Source organism: Ochlerotatus camptorhynchus, unplaced genomic scaffold, assembly GCF_037179485.1.
Source record: "Ochlerotatus camptorhynchus isolate MF236.1 unplaced genomic scaffold, CSIRO-AGI_Acam_v1.1 ptg000211l, whole genome shotgun sequence".
In the NCBI taxonomy this organism is placed as follows: domain Eukaryota; kingdom Metazoa; phylum Arthropoda; class Insecta; order Diptera; family Culicidae; genus Ochlerotatus; species Ochlerotatus camptorhynchus.
In genome coordinates, this window is record NW_027040701.1 from 4516858 (window position 1) to 4534718 (window position 17861).

The window sequence follows — 17861 nt, forward strand, 5'->3', positions numbered from 1 at the left end:
TGTAGATTTTTTTCAACAAACGTTATTTGGAAGCATTCCTAAATTGTTTGCCCGTTGACAAAGTTGACAAATATTTTTTGATATAGACCAACAGGTTGGTGATGTTCCTGCAATGCTGTGTAGGCTATACCTAGAATAACAAATTCTTGCTTTCGAACTTTACATTTTTAAAGATACGGTACGTGAAACTCGTCAACCCAAACCATAAGTATTGATTATGGTAAACACTCTTCCAATGAGTTATCATTAGTACTAGGGATTATGTTATATGTATTCATTTTTATTTAACATAACTAAAACACCATTTACGGATGTAAATTCTAATAAGCGCAGTTCAAATTTTAAACCAATGAACTAGTATAAGTTAAAGGAGTACTAAAATTAGTATTTGATTCCCATTTTCCAGAATTTTTATGATTGAATTGTCATTATGTTTATGAGGCGAACTAACAACCTACCATGGTGGTTACTCATGGTTACTACACGAGAAACCAGCTTCACAGAATTATTTTTAGAAGCAGACATATCGATCTACATGTGCTCCTCTAATCCAGACTGCACCAACATGCATAAGTAAATTTTTGGAAGGCTATCTAGATTACATATGGGCTCATATGAGAAAAATATCACTGCAATCATTCAGAATTGAATGTGGAATGAAAGTACCGTAAGATCGCTATCGAACGCTCACCTAGTCTCCCTTCACCGCTCACCGCATAATTATTTTTATAATTTTTTTTTTTCTTAACACTTCGAACACGATGCCTCCGGTAAATGTGTAACGACAAACTTGCAATGTTTGAAAAATCATACCTCAGCCATTTATTGATGAACTTAGCAGTAGATTTAAAATCTATTAGTAAATTGCTGAGAAATTATTTTCAAACACTGCCAATTTTCCGTTAAACATTTTACCGGAGGCTTCGTGTTTGGAGTGTTAACTTGCACATTATAGGAAATGATGATCAATGATACTACTACGTTACTATTAATTTTAATTATTCTATTGGCATTTCTTGTAATTTTATGTAAATAATGATAATATATATGCAGTGAGCGGTGAATGGTGCATGGGCGGTGAATGGCGACTTCACGTTAAAACAAATTCATAAGCAAACATATGAAAAAACGCTATGAAAATTATTCCGCGCTTCTCAAATATAAACTGGTGAAAAAATAGTGGAAAACTTCAGAAAGATTCGAAAATTGCAGCAAAGCCTAGTGCAGGAAAGTTTGAGATAGCATCAGAAAATTGTCGGAAGCATTGTAGAAGATCCTAGAAAATCACGAAAGTCCAGCGAACTTTTGGAATCTGTTTTTACAATTTCATTAATTTCAAGACACTTTCAAGAACATCAACCGGAAATTGTGAAAACTTTTGTGAGGTTCCAAAAACTTCCGGGATGCTTGTAGAACTTCAGAGCAGTTAACTTAACGAAAATTTCAGGAACCTAATGGAAGTTACGAGGATTGAAAGTAAATTCCGAGAATTTCAGAGAAGTTTCATCAACAGACAGATTTTCTTTTCGGAACCCGAGCAAAGTCGGTTAACAAAGTGAAAGCAAATCGATATTAAAGTTTGCAGTTATTTTTGATTTTAATTGTCACGACATAAGTCTGTGCTTTCATAATGCAGTCAAACTTTTTAAATGAAAGCAACTTTTCTTGAAGTTTTGCTGTTAACGTCTTGTTTAAAATGTAATTTAAGTTCATCTGTAGTTGAACTAATGATTATAGTTTATTTGTCTTGTTTAACACATTTTAGGTCATTCATGACTTGCTCATGGTGAGATTTAAGCTCAACTCTTTCAGCGTGAGAAGCATGGATACTAACCATTTACGCCACCCCCGTATTCACTTCAACATTATGAATGCAAAATCAGTAATCAAATTGATTGCGTTGAAAACAAGATTAGTTTTCCGTTTGATTCAACAGTGTAAAATTTTGCTCTCATTTGTGCTGTGTTAACCGTTGAGTCAACCAAAATGAGATCAACTGGAGTATTCAAAATAAGTTACATCATAACAGCACATTTTGATTTCAATTTGATCTCCGGCTTTGCTCGGGAACGCAGCTAGTAGATTGCATTTCCAATATGTGGAGGAAATTTCACGTCAAAGCTCTGAAAAACAACAAAACCAGCGCGGTATGAATGAGGGCCATTCTTTGATAAATTGTAGTAGGGTGCTTTCCATTCATTTTGGCTAAAAAAATGTTTTTTGAAAATATGGCATAATAATACATTATAATAATATTTTGTTTGAGTAAACAACAAGAAAAGATTCTGATGTTTGCTGAAGGAACCGGAATTTTGGAAAACAAGTGAAATCTGGACCGAAATTAAAAAAAAATCCAAGATGTTTTTTCCCGATTCGAAATCAAAATAACCATGCTTTTTCCAGACTTTCCATGGTTTTAATCCCAAAATATATTTTGCCTACTCATAATTACCATGAAATTCTCTTTCAACTTATCAGAAAATTCCATTGGAACTTATCTCGTATTACCCTGGAATTTCTATGCAACTCTTCTAAAAAAAAATGCCATTGAATCCTACTTAGAATTTCTTTGGAACCCTCCTAAGGATTAGATTTCGTTGATATTAATTTCAAAATTTTATTTGAAATTTGAAATTCTCCTCAAAACGCCTTGGAATGCCGTTCAGATTTTTTTAAGAATTTCTTTTAAATTCTCCTTATTTTGACGTAGGACTACGTCTGTGATTTTTATATGGGGGTAAACTTTGTGCAAACCGAAAATGGAACATGTAACAAAAATATAAAAAAAAAGATTTTGAACGTTAATAACTCAGCTGCCCCTGGACCAATTTCAATAACTTTATGACCAATCGATCAGAAATATTTCTACACATCTGTTAAATTTAAGGCTTTATCATTTTTCAAAATTTCACTACTTAAAATTGCCCGATGGTGTAGCTGTTGCTGTGATAATTAAAATAATCACCGATTGCCTGCGAAAGTGATTTCCCTAACACAGATTTCAAGTTGAATTCCATCCGGTCTCACAAAACTGTCTTTATTCAATCAAAGTCAGGTAGATTAAATTTGTTGAAGGTTGAGGCTGACGGTATCATGAGCATATCATGAGCATTAAGGTGGCCCAAACTAACACTATGTCCGGAAACCTGGGGGCTCACCCTCCACATGATAGCCATGAATGTTACATCAAAACTTTTGAATGATTGTCTGAGGCATAAAATCTCTGATCACGCCTTCCTTCGGAAAGGAAGTTAAGCCGTTGGTCCCCGGTCTATGACTTGATGGGTCAATAGGTAGGATCCAGATGTGGGAACTGCCTCAGTACGGCAAACAAATTTAAAAAAAAACTTTTGTATGGTGGAAACTCTGAAAAACGTGAATTAGAGGAAGCCCCGATGAGATTTTTGAAAAAAGTCGGTTTTTCATGGTCATAACTGAACAAATATTTCTAATGCATCAAGATTTAGTGAAACGCAACCATTTTATATTTTTTTAACATTCTTTGGGGTGCCTAAAGTATGCGAAAAAATTGTCATGGCCTGCTAGATACTCTATTTCCTCATAATTTGTTTTTTCAATTCTCAGAAATCACGATTTTTTCGGTGCATAATGACATTTATCATCAAAAGTGGGTGTTAGTTATTCATGATTTTCTGAAGAAAGGATAGCCATAGTTTTGTAAATTTCATTTAAAATCTTTAAATATCTGCAATGTCATACAAAAACGCTCAATTAATAAGATGTGTTCCGTAAAGTAAACAATTAAATAATTAAAAAAAAAATATTCTGATTTAAAGGTTCTCGTAAATGGATATTTTTTCGATTTATCCCCTCCTGGGTTAGTTCATCACCCATAAATATCAGTTTGGATCAAAATCGATCAAGCTTCCAGCTAATCCAGAACGCATTGATATGTCAAGTTGAAAAAATAAATCTGATCATGTTCTCCTCCGACCAGTTTTTTTCTTACGGCTTTTATTTGGAAGGCTCATTGTCTTTAGGAGCTAAACGATGCCGAGGTACTAATATTTGTTTGATGTACATTTAGGGGGATTCAGTTCTTCATGTTTCTTCTTCTGCATCGCTTCGTACTCGTAGAGTTTACTCCAATGCTTTGTTTTCGGCCGCCGGGGTCGCCACGTCCATTTTCACCACCTCTTTTTACAGCAACTCTATCCCTTCCTCTGTTTCCTGACTGCTGCTGTCCGATGATGCACCTCTAGCCTCTACATCAGCGATCGAACTGCTGTCTTTATCGGCTTGTTTTCTTTCATCCTGCTTTAAGTCCACATCCGGCAGTTATTCAAACTGCTACTGTTGTTTACGGACCATGCACTTGGGGCAAGATTTCATCCGCTGTCGCTCCACCTTACATAGGAAGCATTTATCCTTATTCCCCGAATAGAATATGTTCCCCTTTCGAATAAGGACTTTAATCGAGGAGGGAATGTTCTCTTCTACATCCACGTAAACACCTCGTACTCCTGTGAACATATCGAGGCTCAATGCAATAGGATACGTTTCTCGAATGACATGCTTCACTTTTCCATATTTTGCTAGCACCAACGTCAGATCACCATCTGGTACTTCTGGTGGCAGATCGTACACTTGCACGTATTGCACGTTGCCCCTGGCAAGTGACATTCGTACCTTCACTACCTTTCCATGAGCATATTGGACAGTTAATTGCTCCGGGTTATGCACCATGAAGATCGCCTTCCCCTCAGCAATTATATATGTGGCGTATATGTCACCATTATTCGCATCCAAGGATTTAACGAAGATTGCAATCTCGCCCATGTTGGGTTCTGAACTCCCATGTGGATAAACAAAACACAAAGTTTGCTTTATTTTGACCATTGTTTTCAAAAATTTTGCTTGGAGCACGGTAAGGACCGAGCTGCAGGCAATTAACAAAGCGCACGAGAATAATACAGAGATCGAGTAAACAACAGTCGATAGCATGATCGACACCGAGAGAACAAGTGTTGCTGTGCCAATAGCCGAAAAAAAAACTCACCAATTAGTCTTATTCAGAGCTTAACAAAATTAAAAAATTGTATACGTCAATATATGTTATAATATTAATGATCTGGAGGTATTTTTTTTAAATTATTTAATTCCAATTATAATTTGTCAAAATATCTTAGATAACTTAAAAACTTCTGTGTAACGCCTAAACAGTCCATAATCTATACTCGAATTTCAATACCGTGGGACAAGAAATTAGGCATCCCAATGTGCATTGGTTCAGTTGAACTCTTGAACGAGTTTGATCTTCAAACTGATATTATAAGTTTCAAAAATCATAATAACACCCAGGTAATTTTTATTTTGTTATATTTACTCGATTAATTTCCAAACAAACCATGTTTATTAGGAAATTTTGTAAGATATTGCAAATGTATAACGATTTCAAATTAAATATGCAAACAATTACTTTCCATTCTCCAGAAGTTCATGAATAACTAAATAATGATCAACATTTGTTTGTTGTCATAAAAATAATCCATCTTTAAGTTGTATTAAATCAACTACAGGTTTTATTTTGATACCCATTTTTGTTTATTGAATGCCAGCATTAGAGTGATGCAAAATTTAAAATTTTTGCTCCACAAAACCTAAACGATTCCAAATCGGATTCTGACTAACCTCTTAAAATTTGAACCCATTTGGTGAGAAACTGAGATGGCACAATCTATTTGAAGTTTCTATTGGAATTACTATGGTAAAACCAAGATTTTTGTTCATGTCAATCTAATAATTCACCATATCAGACTGCTTCAAAAACTTTCAACTGTACTTGTAGGAATTTTTCCCAGCTACAACTTTGCTCAAGACCACTTTTTGATTAAATGCAAGGATCGAAAGTAATCAATGGTTCAATGCGCTAATGTCTTATGATCATGCTCAATCAACTGCTCAGCAGGCAACATTGGTGTTTTTGGGGCGTTGAATAGGACACAAAAATCATGGCTACTATATCACACTGCAAAATACAGTGTTGCCTACAGAGCAGCTGCTTGATCATGTCATAAGTTTACCTATCTCTTAAATAATTAATAACTTTTTCATGTCTCGTTGTACATAGTTGTAGCTGAGAAATTTTTTATGAGAATAGCTATCGAACTGTTTCGCAGCTCAATATGGAAAAAGACTAGAAGGCAATGAACAAAAAGTTGAGATTTCCTATAGTAATTTACATGTAAGCTTCAAATGGCTTGTGCGAAGTCTGTTTCTAACCAAATGAGTTGTAACTTTTGGAGGCTAATCAGGACCCGATTTGAAACCATTTAAGCACTGTGGAGCAAAAAAGTCAAATTTACATCAGTCTAGCCAGCATGCTCCGAAAAAATCGTGATTTCTGAGAATTGAAAAAAAAAAATTCTAGAAAAAATTGAACATCTAGCAGGCCGTGCCAAATTTCAATCATATCGTACACAGCAAAAAAATAATTTTGATATCACATCAAAGTGGATGCACTACAATCGTGTCGAAAATTTCATGTAATTTTTATGACCACATAAATAAACAAATGCAGTAAAAGCAGCGTAATGTCAGTTCATGCATTGTATTAATGATAATTTTGTCCTTTTTAACAAGTAATATTACACCATATTTTCGACATGATTGTAGTGCATCCACTTTGACGTGATATCAAAATTATTTTTTTGCTGTGTAAGGACCCCAAAGAATGCGTAAAAAATGTAATAGGGATGGTTGAATTACATTTGTATGCTTGTGTCCAAAGCACTACCGGTTTGTTGACGTAGAACTACGAGATTGTTTGTTGCACCGTTCACTAATGTATTAATAACAAAATAAATGGTTTAGAAACTTAACTCCAACATGCACAATTCATTACCTTTGGCCGCTTTCTTGTTTGCTTAACACATTCGGACGCGTTCAGCAACGGTCCGCGTCTGTTTCGCAGGTTTCCCTGACTCCTGGTCTCTCACGCGTTTCCGATAATCGCAGCCATGTGTTGAGACATTTTGATGATTTCTGCAGAATTTCTCAATAAACATTTGTTTCACTTCGAATATTGGCTCTATCCACCGCGGAGTGTTAACACTGAAGCACTTACTGTACCAATTGTAATTTACAGAGAATGCTACAATGCATAATCACGATGGTGTTTCAATATGATGTCTGTGTTTGGGAAACAATCACAGCATGAAATTTTGATTGCCTTTCTTTTACACACGCCGGTAAGCTACACAGACGCCTCCCATCATGGGTAGTTTGCTATCAAGTAGTGACACTCTCCTTTTCCGTAGTTTTCCAATGTCAATACTTTGAAACCAAAGCAAAACATTAGCGAGTTATTAACGAAAGATGAAGAGAATCAACCAAAATCACTTGCAACCCTACTTCCAAGTTAGATTACAAGATTACAACTCTGGAGAGTATTTTGCGTGATCGTTGGGGGCCTGTGGTTCTGAATATTGAAAAAAAGACACAGATAAATTCTATCCCAACTCTTTACTGTAATATGCTTGTTGGCCCTGAAAAGGACCGTTTTGTTGCCAAAGTTCGTGATGATTTAACCTCCGAAACCGTGCAGGGTGCGTTTGTCACTTCAAAGCGTAGACGACATCCATAGTCGCTTACGCTTGTCGTGTTCAGAGTAGGTGATAGCATCACGGATCACATTTTCCAGGAACACCTTCACCAAACCTCGTAGATCAGACCGAAGATATGACCTTTTCCTCCTTTGCCACGATCAGCCATTGTTGCTTGTTGGGCAGAAGAATGGACTACCTAACCTGCCACCACCTTCCTACTGCTGCTATTGCTGCTTCTGCTGCCTGCTTACCCCACCGTCCCAAGCGAAAATGAGTTGAGCCTAGACAGCAGTGCTTTTTTTTAATCTTTTCAGGTTAAAGCAGAATGATGCAACCAAGCGGTACTCGATTATGACCACTGGGTTTGGGAAGAACGTTTATTTCATGAAAATAGTGATAAAATTATCACTTTTTATTTGTACATTGGACAATGCTTGACATTACCACCTTTTCAATAGTTTCTTGATTAAAATCATTAGTCGATGCGTAGAAATATTTCTGATCGATTGGTGATAAAATGATAGCGATTGGTCCAGGGGCAGCTGAGTTATTAATGTTCAAAATCATTCATAATTTTGTTACATGTTCCATTTTCGGTTATCACAAACTGTACCCCCATATAGAAATCACAGACGTAGTCCTACGTCAAAATATTTCTTCACCTATAGCTATTTAAAATGAACTTTTTTTTAAAAATCTCAGCGGGCTACCTCTAAATCACGTTTTTTTTTTCAGAGTAGCCACCACACAAAAGTTCTTATGTAACACTATCATTTGGAGGGTAAGCCCCCAGGTTTCCAGACAAAGTGTTATTTTGGGCCACCCTTATGAGCATCCATTGCAATGCATTGATGGTAGCTTTAAATCTGTAGGATCACTTTTGCTCACATCTGGATATGATGCGAACTTGAGCAGGATGCCCAAATGATCACCCCCCCCCCTCCCTTTCCGATAGGTGAATTCAATCTAAAATTATTTCCCGGCTAATTATTTCAGACAATTTTTCAATTATTGGCATTTTTAAATGGCACTCAAAAATTGTGCAATATCTTGCCTGTTCTGTTTATTTTGCACAACCCCTGTAGCTTATAATATATTGTCCCAGGCAGATTTATGTATACCCAACACAAATTAGCTGAACAGAAATTTGTTTTACAAATAATCTCCCGTACTCCAGCTTCATTTAACGATGAGATCTTTTGGAAACTAACCAAGGTATTTTTTCATCCACAAAAGGGCTTCGACTAAAGCACAACAGAACCGCCCATGTTGGGTGCCCCTTTTCCACCTGAGGCCAACGAAAGAGAATCTCGTTTAAAACATGTATCCGACGCATTCCTGTGTCAGTCGGTGAAAAGCCATTCCTATTCTGCTTTCACGGAGCTGTCATCCTTCCGCTGTCTACCCATTCGGTGGAATCCACAAGGGTATGGCTTATTTGTGTACACACACGTGCTCCGTCGTTCATTGTCGTTAGCGTCGTTGTTGTCGTTTGGGTTGCGAACTAAAGCAGGTATGTAAACGAAATGGCTAAAGCTGCAAATTAGAGGCCCATGTGATGAAAATGATACATCATCACGCCCAGGTGTTTTCCAGCTACAGAAAATGTGTGACAACGACGGGAATCTGAAAGGACGACGACACACATGTCGTCTACTACCCGTTGTACGTGAGAAACTGTTGAAAGGGTCCAGTAAACCAAAAGGGAAAACAGCTTCCTACGCATGCATTTTTCACACAAAAAATAAACAACAGATTTGACCGGTTGGTGTAATTCCATTGAGGTAACCATAATTCATAATTAATTACAAAAGGAGTTTTCCGCACGTTCTATGCAGCAAGTTTCCATCCGAAAATTTTACAATTCATATGCTAACCGCTCCGAAAAGGTGCGAGCAATGAAACCTTCTGCGACCTGTTCCAGCAGGATCCACGCTGATGAATGAAGCATTTTTCGGCGACCTGTAAAAGACCTGCCTGTTCCACTTGAAAACCTGAACAACGTCACGTTCCTTTGGGGGCTCACACTCACACAAATCGCGTTGATTGTAATTCATGGGGAAGCATATGATGCGTTGGAAACCGGGTGGCACATATTATTTCATTTGCGGTTACGAACGTGACGAATCATGATGGCCCGGGTTTCCTTATGGGAGACATAAGTGCCCCGATGAGTGATACCTTTCTGCCGGTGACATCAGCCGTAAACGGGAACCGAACCTTACGACAACTGCACATTTGACCATCTCTGAGCTTCAACTTTCTACATAGAGATTCAGCACAATTTCATCTGCGGCAAAATGAATGCGCATTTTACGGACGAACTTTGAAGAGATTTAGCTCGTGCCATTTTTAAACGCCACCATCAGCAATTGCACTTTTCGGAATCCGTAATCAGCGCTCGGGATCTCCGGCTCGCTCGCCGTTCCCTTTCAATGGAATTCTCAATCTAATGCAATCTAATAATAATTCCCAGTGGCTGAGTTTTATTGTTTTGCGCTGCCAAAGAGCTGGTTCGGTGGGAGGAAAAACGGGAGCATTCCAACGGAGGCAGGAATCGTGAAAACTAGATGATAGTGTTCCGTTCGTTTGGTGCTTTGCTATGGCTCGATTCATCAGAGTGTGTAGGAGGAATAGAATTTGCATATAAATTACATTTTCATAAATTAATACCGACAGCGATGCACCTCCAGGAAAGCATCGGCCCAGAGCCGGTGGACACTGGGAAAGGGCTTGGGAAAAGGCTATAATCCTACCAGGAAGTAGAGACAATATACATACACTCAGGAAATAGTTAGTGGTTGTCGCGGGACCAGAAGGGGAAAAGTAGGTAGGCGTATTCTGGAGTGGAGTGAGCGGTTGCGTGCCAATTTTCGGTGGCGGCAGTAATCAGCTAAGAGCTCGTTCGGAAGATTACTACTGGAAACAGTGTACCTAGTTTCTGTAACAACCATTACATTGTGTGCTCGGTGTATGCATGATGGATGAACGAGGACTTGATTTGGACTAGTAATCAAAAATATTGGTTGGATGCAATTATTTCAGAAAGGGTTGAAATAATTATATTTTTGGAATTGTGGATTGCCTACTTGGAATTGCTGATCGTTCCAATTTAATACTACAAATACTACATAAGGTTTATGCTGCAAAGTCTGAAAGCAAATTGAAATCAAAATTTGATGTTATGATTTCGCTGATAATGATTACAGTTTGCTGTCTTTTTTTTTTTCCTTTGGTTTGTTTTTTCCGTCGATCTTGTTTTCCGTGCTGAGCACCAATGCTACCGACGTGCCAGGAAAGCAGCTCCCACACCTGGACCCTACCTATCGACCCATCAACTCATGAACCGGGGACCAACGGCTTTACTTCCCATCCGAAGGAAGGCGTGATCAGAGATGTTATGCCTCAGAACATCCCGGCGACGCCGACTGGGATTGAACCCAGGCCTGCTGGGATGAGAGGTACAGTTTGCTGTCGTTTTGGTCGTTTCAACGGTTAAAATATCAAAATTGAGAGCAACAAATAAACCTTCTTGTGACATCACATTGAAAACTATTTCTGCTATCAGTGAGAGCAAACTGAAAACTCAATTTGATATCAATTTTTCCTGTTGATAGCAAAACAAGTATTCAATTTAATGTTATGCTAAGGCAATGAAAACAAATTCACAACAACATATTTTTGAACAGCAAATAAACAGCAAAATGAAATCAAAATTTGGTATCAAATTTTTCAATTGCGTAAACTGAAATCAAATTATGATTTCAGTTTTTGATGTTGATATCAAAACTTGATTTCAATTTGCTGTCATTTTGATTGCAGTGACTGTTCATAAATACTACCGACATAAAACCGAAAACAAGAGAGTTCAATTGAGTGCCCAATGATCCATGATCGGTTCGCTGTGAAAACCGCCATGAGCAGGTTATCTTTAATCAAAAACCAAGGGTTCATAATTTCAGCGTCCCTCAATCGTCTCGCAAGAGTAATTCCCAACGGCATGTATTTACTTAGATGGGAAGACATTGCCCAGCAAGTTTAAAGGATGCTTACCGCAGTTCAACTTAAGATAGTCAGCCAAACAATCGGAGCCCAAGACGATCATTCACCCAAGTTCGTCGCGAAAGCGGTGGATAATTTCCCCCCGGGTAATCGATATCCCGACATCGACCGACATGGTTCAACCGGCGGAAGATTGATGTAGCATGAAATATGTTTACGATGAGAATTTTTGCCACCGCTCAGTTGAGCAGCTGAAAACCGCAATTTTCAGAAGTACAGAACCGCGCAACCTTCTGATCCCTGGCAGCATCCTTCGTGAGGCGAGGGCGAAAACTTTTCCTGCGATAATAGGTGGCATAAATTTTGCGCACGAAAAGACACCACCACTAAGGGATTATTATCTGCAAAGGAGGAGGTTTTGAACTTTTTGAACGAGTCGACATCATGGGAGAGAACACATTTCAATAGAGCGTGACCAAGTTTGGCAGGGATTGGTAAACTTTGGTACCGTGCCTCCCTCGGAAGAATTTTATAGGCCCCGGGCTACCGTTAATGACTGCGGGAAATTAATCATAAAAGCGAAAAAAAAATAATGAAGAAAGAATGTTTGAATAGTTTAAGCGATACAATATACCAGAAATGGGCTTCTAAAGTCAATGATTTCTTATCTTTATGTTCGAATGTGAATCGCTTTGCCCCAGGCAGCGCAACGTTTCCAAATCACCGGATGCCATTGTCTGTCCTTTAGTTTCGGACTCCATGAAGGGATTTTTCCTTTTCAACTGAAAGGAAAGCACGGTCTTGTACGCACATTTCGACGCCTGTTACTTCGGTGAAGGGAAATTTAGAGCGAAATTGTTATTCGCATTGTACAACGGGCAGTGGATTTTTCAATTTCAGTGCGACTACTTTTGTGTACCTTTATTTCGTGCCGGAGGGCAGCCTATCCTCGTTCTCGGATTGAAACGTTATCGTAGTAATCTTGCTACAAAGAAATGTAATTTTAGTACGGTCGACGAAAGGATGGGTCAGAGCGCTTGCCTTTGTTTGTACAAAGGACCGACAAGGACTTTTCCTTTAAGTGATTAGCTAACTTAGCTTGGCGGGTTGATGTGGATCCCCTAAAAGCTGGATGGAATGCTGGATTGTTGATCTAAAATCACGTTCACCCCAGAGCAAAGGCTTTGTTCCGTTCTATGTTTTTCAATTCGAAGAAAAACAGACTGTTCAACAACTTAGAAGCCGCAAGAAAATACAGAAGGTCTTCGGTCGAACGACGTATTCATACGTGTTGGTTAGTTTTTGAGAATCGGTTCTCAACCTAACCTATGGGCTTGTGCAGAAGGAAGCAAAGCGAAAAAACATCAAAATTTTAAAGGGTGACCTTCAGAAACTTACGCCGTAATAGATCTAAATTCTTTATTGTTGGTGATTTTAATGCAAAACACCACTTATGGCATAATGCTCAATGCAATTCCAATCGTAATATTCTGCTTGATGATTGTTATTTCACTATTCAATATCCAAACAGTTCAACATGCTTTTCTTCACCAAGAAATCCCTCAACTATTGATTTGGTCCTAACTGATTCATATCAAATTTGTAGCCAATTGGCTACCTATGCTGACTTTGGTTCTGATCACCTTCCAGTAACATTTGAAATATCCCAAAAAATAATTTCTAATCCCGAAAGCTCTACTTTCAATTACCATAGAGCTGATTGGGAGAAATATCGAACATTTATCGAACATAGATTCGATCCAAATATTCCTTTGCAAACCAAAGATTGTGTTAATTATGCTCATGAAGCTTTGATTATTTCTATAGTTGAAGCAAGAGCTGCCTCAGTACCGAAATGCGAGGTGAAATTCGATTCAATTATAATAGACGACGATCTTCACCTCTTGATCCGTCTGAAAAATGTCCGTAGGAGGCACTATCAAAGAACACGTGATCCTGCCATGAAAATTATCTGGCGTTATTTGCAAAATCAAATTAAAAAGCGATTCTCTGCCCTTAGGAACAAAACTTTTGGAAATAATGTTTCGAAATTAAACCCGCATTCCGAAACCTTTTGCAAGCTCACAAAAAAATTTAAAATACTTCAAAAGCCTATTCCAGCACTTAAAGAAGGTGGTAAAATTTTGATCACAAATCTGGGAAAAAGCTCAGAAATTGGCTAAACAATTTGAGAGTTCCCATACTTTCAGGTTGAGTCTTATTGGGTCCTATTGAGAATCTGGTTGCTCGGGATTATCAGAATATATTCTCTCGGGAAAATATTTTTTTATGATTCCTGGGGACTGATTTGGACGAAGTAAGATCTATAATTATTTTTTTTTTAAATTTAATGGAATTTTCTATACCCTAATCAAAAAACTCCCTAATTGTCTTAAAAAGTAAAGGTGGTTCTAAATCCTCTATAAAACGATGCACGATTTTTTGGGCAGACCCAATGAAACTGTTAGTCTATCAGCCAGTTTCATATATGCGATTAGAGAAAACATTCATCTATCTGGTGTGATGTTAGGCACTATCTACAGTCTGCCCTGTGGATATTCGTCAACCACTCTTCCCCCTTAATCTGCAAACTTCCCTTCCTCGTTAATTCGCCAACCTTCCTACCCCCTAAAAACATGAAAGATTTCCGTCCTAGATGGCTGCTTGTTTCTAGTTTGACCTAAACCCTGCTCCAATTCCTATCGACTAGCTTGATGTTCTTTTTTGAGGCTCTTTTCTCAGCGCCACTGCCATGACTGCTGCCTCTGCTTCACGAAAATCCATGGTTCGTCAAGTGCGTCCAGAATTATTAACAAATTAGCAATTGTGCGAAAAATTGAACCTGGTTCTTACGATCCAACGTAGATGCATGCTCCTTACCATTGGGAAAAAAAGCGTTGACAACGCACCGCAGCTCCTACCACACCAAATTTTCTCCGAATACCTATCATATGACTCGAAGATCACTGACGACACGGACTTATTTTTGAAAGGACAATCATCAAGACTGCTGAGTCTCCAGAACTTCATCGTCCCAATTCATTAGCTCCTCCTGCCATAGCCGCTGAACAAACTTCTTCACGCTGGAGACCACTGGACCGATAAGACCCAAAGGATCGAATGATTACATAGCTGCGACATTTCCGACAGAACAATACGTTTAGTGACTCGTTGTAGTTGTGGTAGATCAGGATCTTTGAATAGATATGTACCAGCCGGTTGGCTGAAAGCCTCTTTAATAAAGAAAGAAGTAGAAGAAAGCACTTTGACCTCAAAATAACAAAAAAAACGTCAAAAACGCCATAATAAATCTTCATGAAAGATACAATAAAAGCGTTTCGTTAATCACTAAACAACTATTAACTTTTTTTTCCTTTGGTTTGGTTTTTCCGTCGATCTTGTTTTTCGTGCTGAGCACCAATGCTACCGACGTGCCAGGAAGGCAGCTCCCACACCTAGACCCTAACTATCGACCCATCAACTCATGAACCGGGGACCAACGGCTTTACTTTCCATCCGAAGGAAGGCGTGATCAGGGATGTTATGCCTCAGAACATCCCGGCGGCGCCGACTGGGATTGAGCCCAGGCCTGCTGGGGTGAGAGGTAATCACGCTTACCACTACACCACCGGCGCCGTTAACTATTAAACTGATTTCGATTAAATTTCATAATCTACATCATGTGTACTGTTACACAATAGTAATGCAAAAATAGTTATGTATGGCTTGTTACAGATTTCTTAGCAAAACACTAACAAACCCCCTCCCCCCCTTCCCCCTACCATTCAGACGTTCTATACGTGGCCCCTTAGCATCTGAAAACAATTCTTGAAAGCGAATCTCACATAGAGAAGATAGCAATGGATTTTGGGAACGGATGCCGTTGCTTTTATATTCAATAGCAAATTGAATAAAGATTGTACCAGAAAGAAATGCAACACTTTCTTTTGTGTAGCCATTCAGGGTAAACATTGATGAAATTTTGAGTAAAACTAGTTTGAGTGTAATGTTTACATGTGCAAAATCTCGTCACAATCTGTCAAGTGGTTATCGAGATGGCTTCCAAGCAAGAAGTGTTTCGACAAAAAATTATGGAAGCGTTTGTGGAAAATCCAGGCCAGTCCCACAGGTGGATCGCCGAAACAGTTTAGAATCGACCATTCGACCGTGTCCCGTGTGGTAAAATCATTCAAAGAGATCCAGACGACCCAGCCAGCGCCAGCGGCGAGCTGGCAGCGCAAGAAAAGCGAAGACGATCGACCCCGTGAACGCAAGGAAGATGAGGGATTACTTCAAGCGCAATGCGAACCTTTCGATTCGGGACGTGGCCAAGAAGGTCAATTCTTCCAGCAGACAATGAAGCGGGCCGGACTTCATGTCTTCAAGGGAAGGAAGACGCCTTACCGAACCGATAATCAGAATACGGTGGCCAAATCGCGCGCCAGGAAGCTGTACCGCGAGTGGTTAGTCCATCCGAAATGCATCGTAATGGACGACGAGACGTACATTAAAGCGGACGCCAAGCAGATCCCCGGCCTGGAGTTTTTTGTCGGTAAGTCCCGCCTGGATGTTACGGAGAAGTTTCGGAAGAAGAAGGTCGACAAATTTGCCAAGAAGTACTTAGTGTGTGGGTGCGGCAAATTCAGCTAGCCGTACATATCGCCGGCACCATCAACGGCCAAATATATAAAGAAGAATGCCTCCAGAAGCGCCTGCTGTCCTTCCTCCGGTCCCACGAAGGTGCGACTTTGTTTTGGCCGAATTTGGCATCGTGCCATTATGAGAGTGGTAGGAAGACAACTATGTTGTTTTTTGTGCCGAAGGAGGAAAATCCACCAAACTCGCCAGAACTTCACCCAATAGAAAAATTCTGGGCGATTATGAAGGGCAAGCTCCGGAAAACAGGGAAGGTCTTCAAAAACGACAAGGATTTGAAGAAAGAGTGGATGAAAGTGTGCAAGAAAGATGGCGCAAGTGTTGCACAGGATTTGATGAGGGTGGCCAGTGAATTTTCATTTTGAAATTTCCGGTTTTTCCCGGTTTTCCCGGTTCAACTCTTTAAAAATTCCCGGTTGTTAATATTCAAGAAAAAACGAAATTGAACGCATTTTTAAGAACGTGCTGAAAGGAATTTAGTGAAAGGATAAAAAAAATGATTTCAGAAGATTCCCAAGATTCTGGGCTTTAAAATTTGTGTAGAGTCTGAAACTTAAACTTTTTTTCTTAATTTGTGATTAATACAATCTTCGTGATGCAAGATTTGGAGAAAATATAATTAAAATGTGAGATTTTGAAAAAAATTCAAGATCACAGATTTGAAAAAAAAACATAATTATGAGTCGTGAAGTCATAATTGTCACGCTTTGAAACTTGGAAGCATTTTAAGGGTCATAAAAAATTACAGAATAATCTATAGAATCTAGCGGAAAAACCCTGGAGTTTTTAGTAAAATTTAAAAGAATTCAAATTGTTGATTTCAAACAAATATTGAGAAGGATTCCCACACAGTTTCCCAAGGAGAAGTTCGGAGCAGAATTCCTGAATTATTCTGACATGAAATCCTTAGAAATTTTTAGATGAATTAGGAGGCATTTCTGTGGAGAAGAATGCAAGTTCTTAATTAAATTGTTAGGTAATTTTAGAAGATTTAAAAAGGAGTTGTGATAAAAAAAAAACTTTGCGGAAAATTCCTACGTGATTTTGAGGAGATTTGTATGGGGACCGTGAGGAAAATGACAGATGAATTTTAAGAAGAATTCCAAGAGAATTATGATCAGAATTCAACAAGAAACAGAGTTCTAAGAGTGTGCTGGCAATAAGCGAAAGATTCATCACAGAACTCCAACAAAATTGATTGCATAAATTTGCTGATAATTAGAAAGCAATTCTTTAAAATACTCCATGGGGTTTCTAAATAAAATTTCTAAAAATGTCTGCTGTTTTGAATAGACTCAGAAGAAATTTTTGAAAAGATTTTCAAAGGAATCAAAGTCTCCGTATAGGCTCAAGGGAATTCTAAGAAGGATTCCAATTAAATTCTTACAAGTGGTTGCAATGAAATTCCAAAAAGAATTCAACGGTAATTATTACACTGAGTGTTTTCTGGTTTATTTCAGAACAATTTCAAGATAATTCTGAGCAGAATTCCAAGTTAATTTTGGAGTTCATAACACGAGAATTTTGAACAACGGAAAATGAAAACCTCGGAAAAGAATAATTCAGTTAAGGTTTTTACAAATATTTGTTTCCCAAGTCCAGCATTTTCAATATTTTCTTCTAAGGACCATGCAC

The 17861-nt window shown here is 38.4% G+C and overlaps 1 protein-coding gene across 7 annotated transcripts in view; it reads right to left on the bottom strand.

Moving 5' to 3' along the window:
* The window catches only part of CadN (Cadherin-N), a 478164-nt gene that overhangs the window by 393197 nt on the left and 67106 nt on the right, over positions 1–17861 (bottom strand). The gene's annotated exons all lie outside the window — the stretch shown is intronic.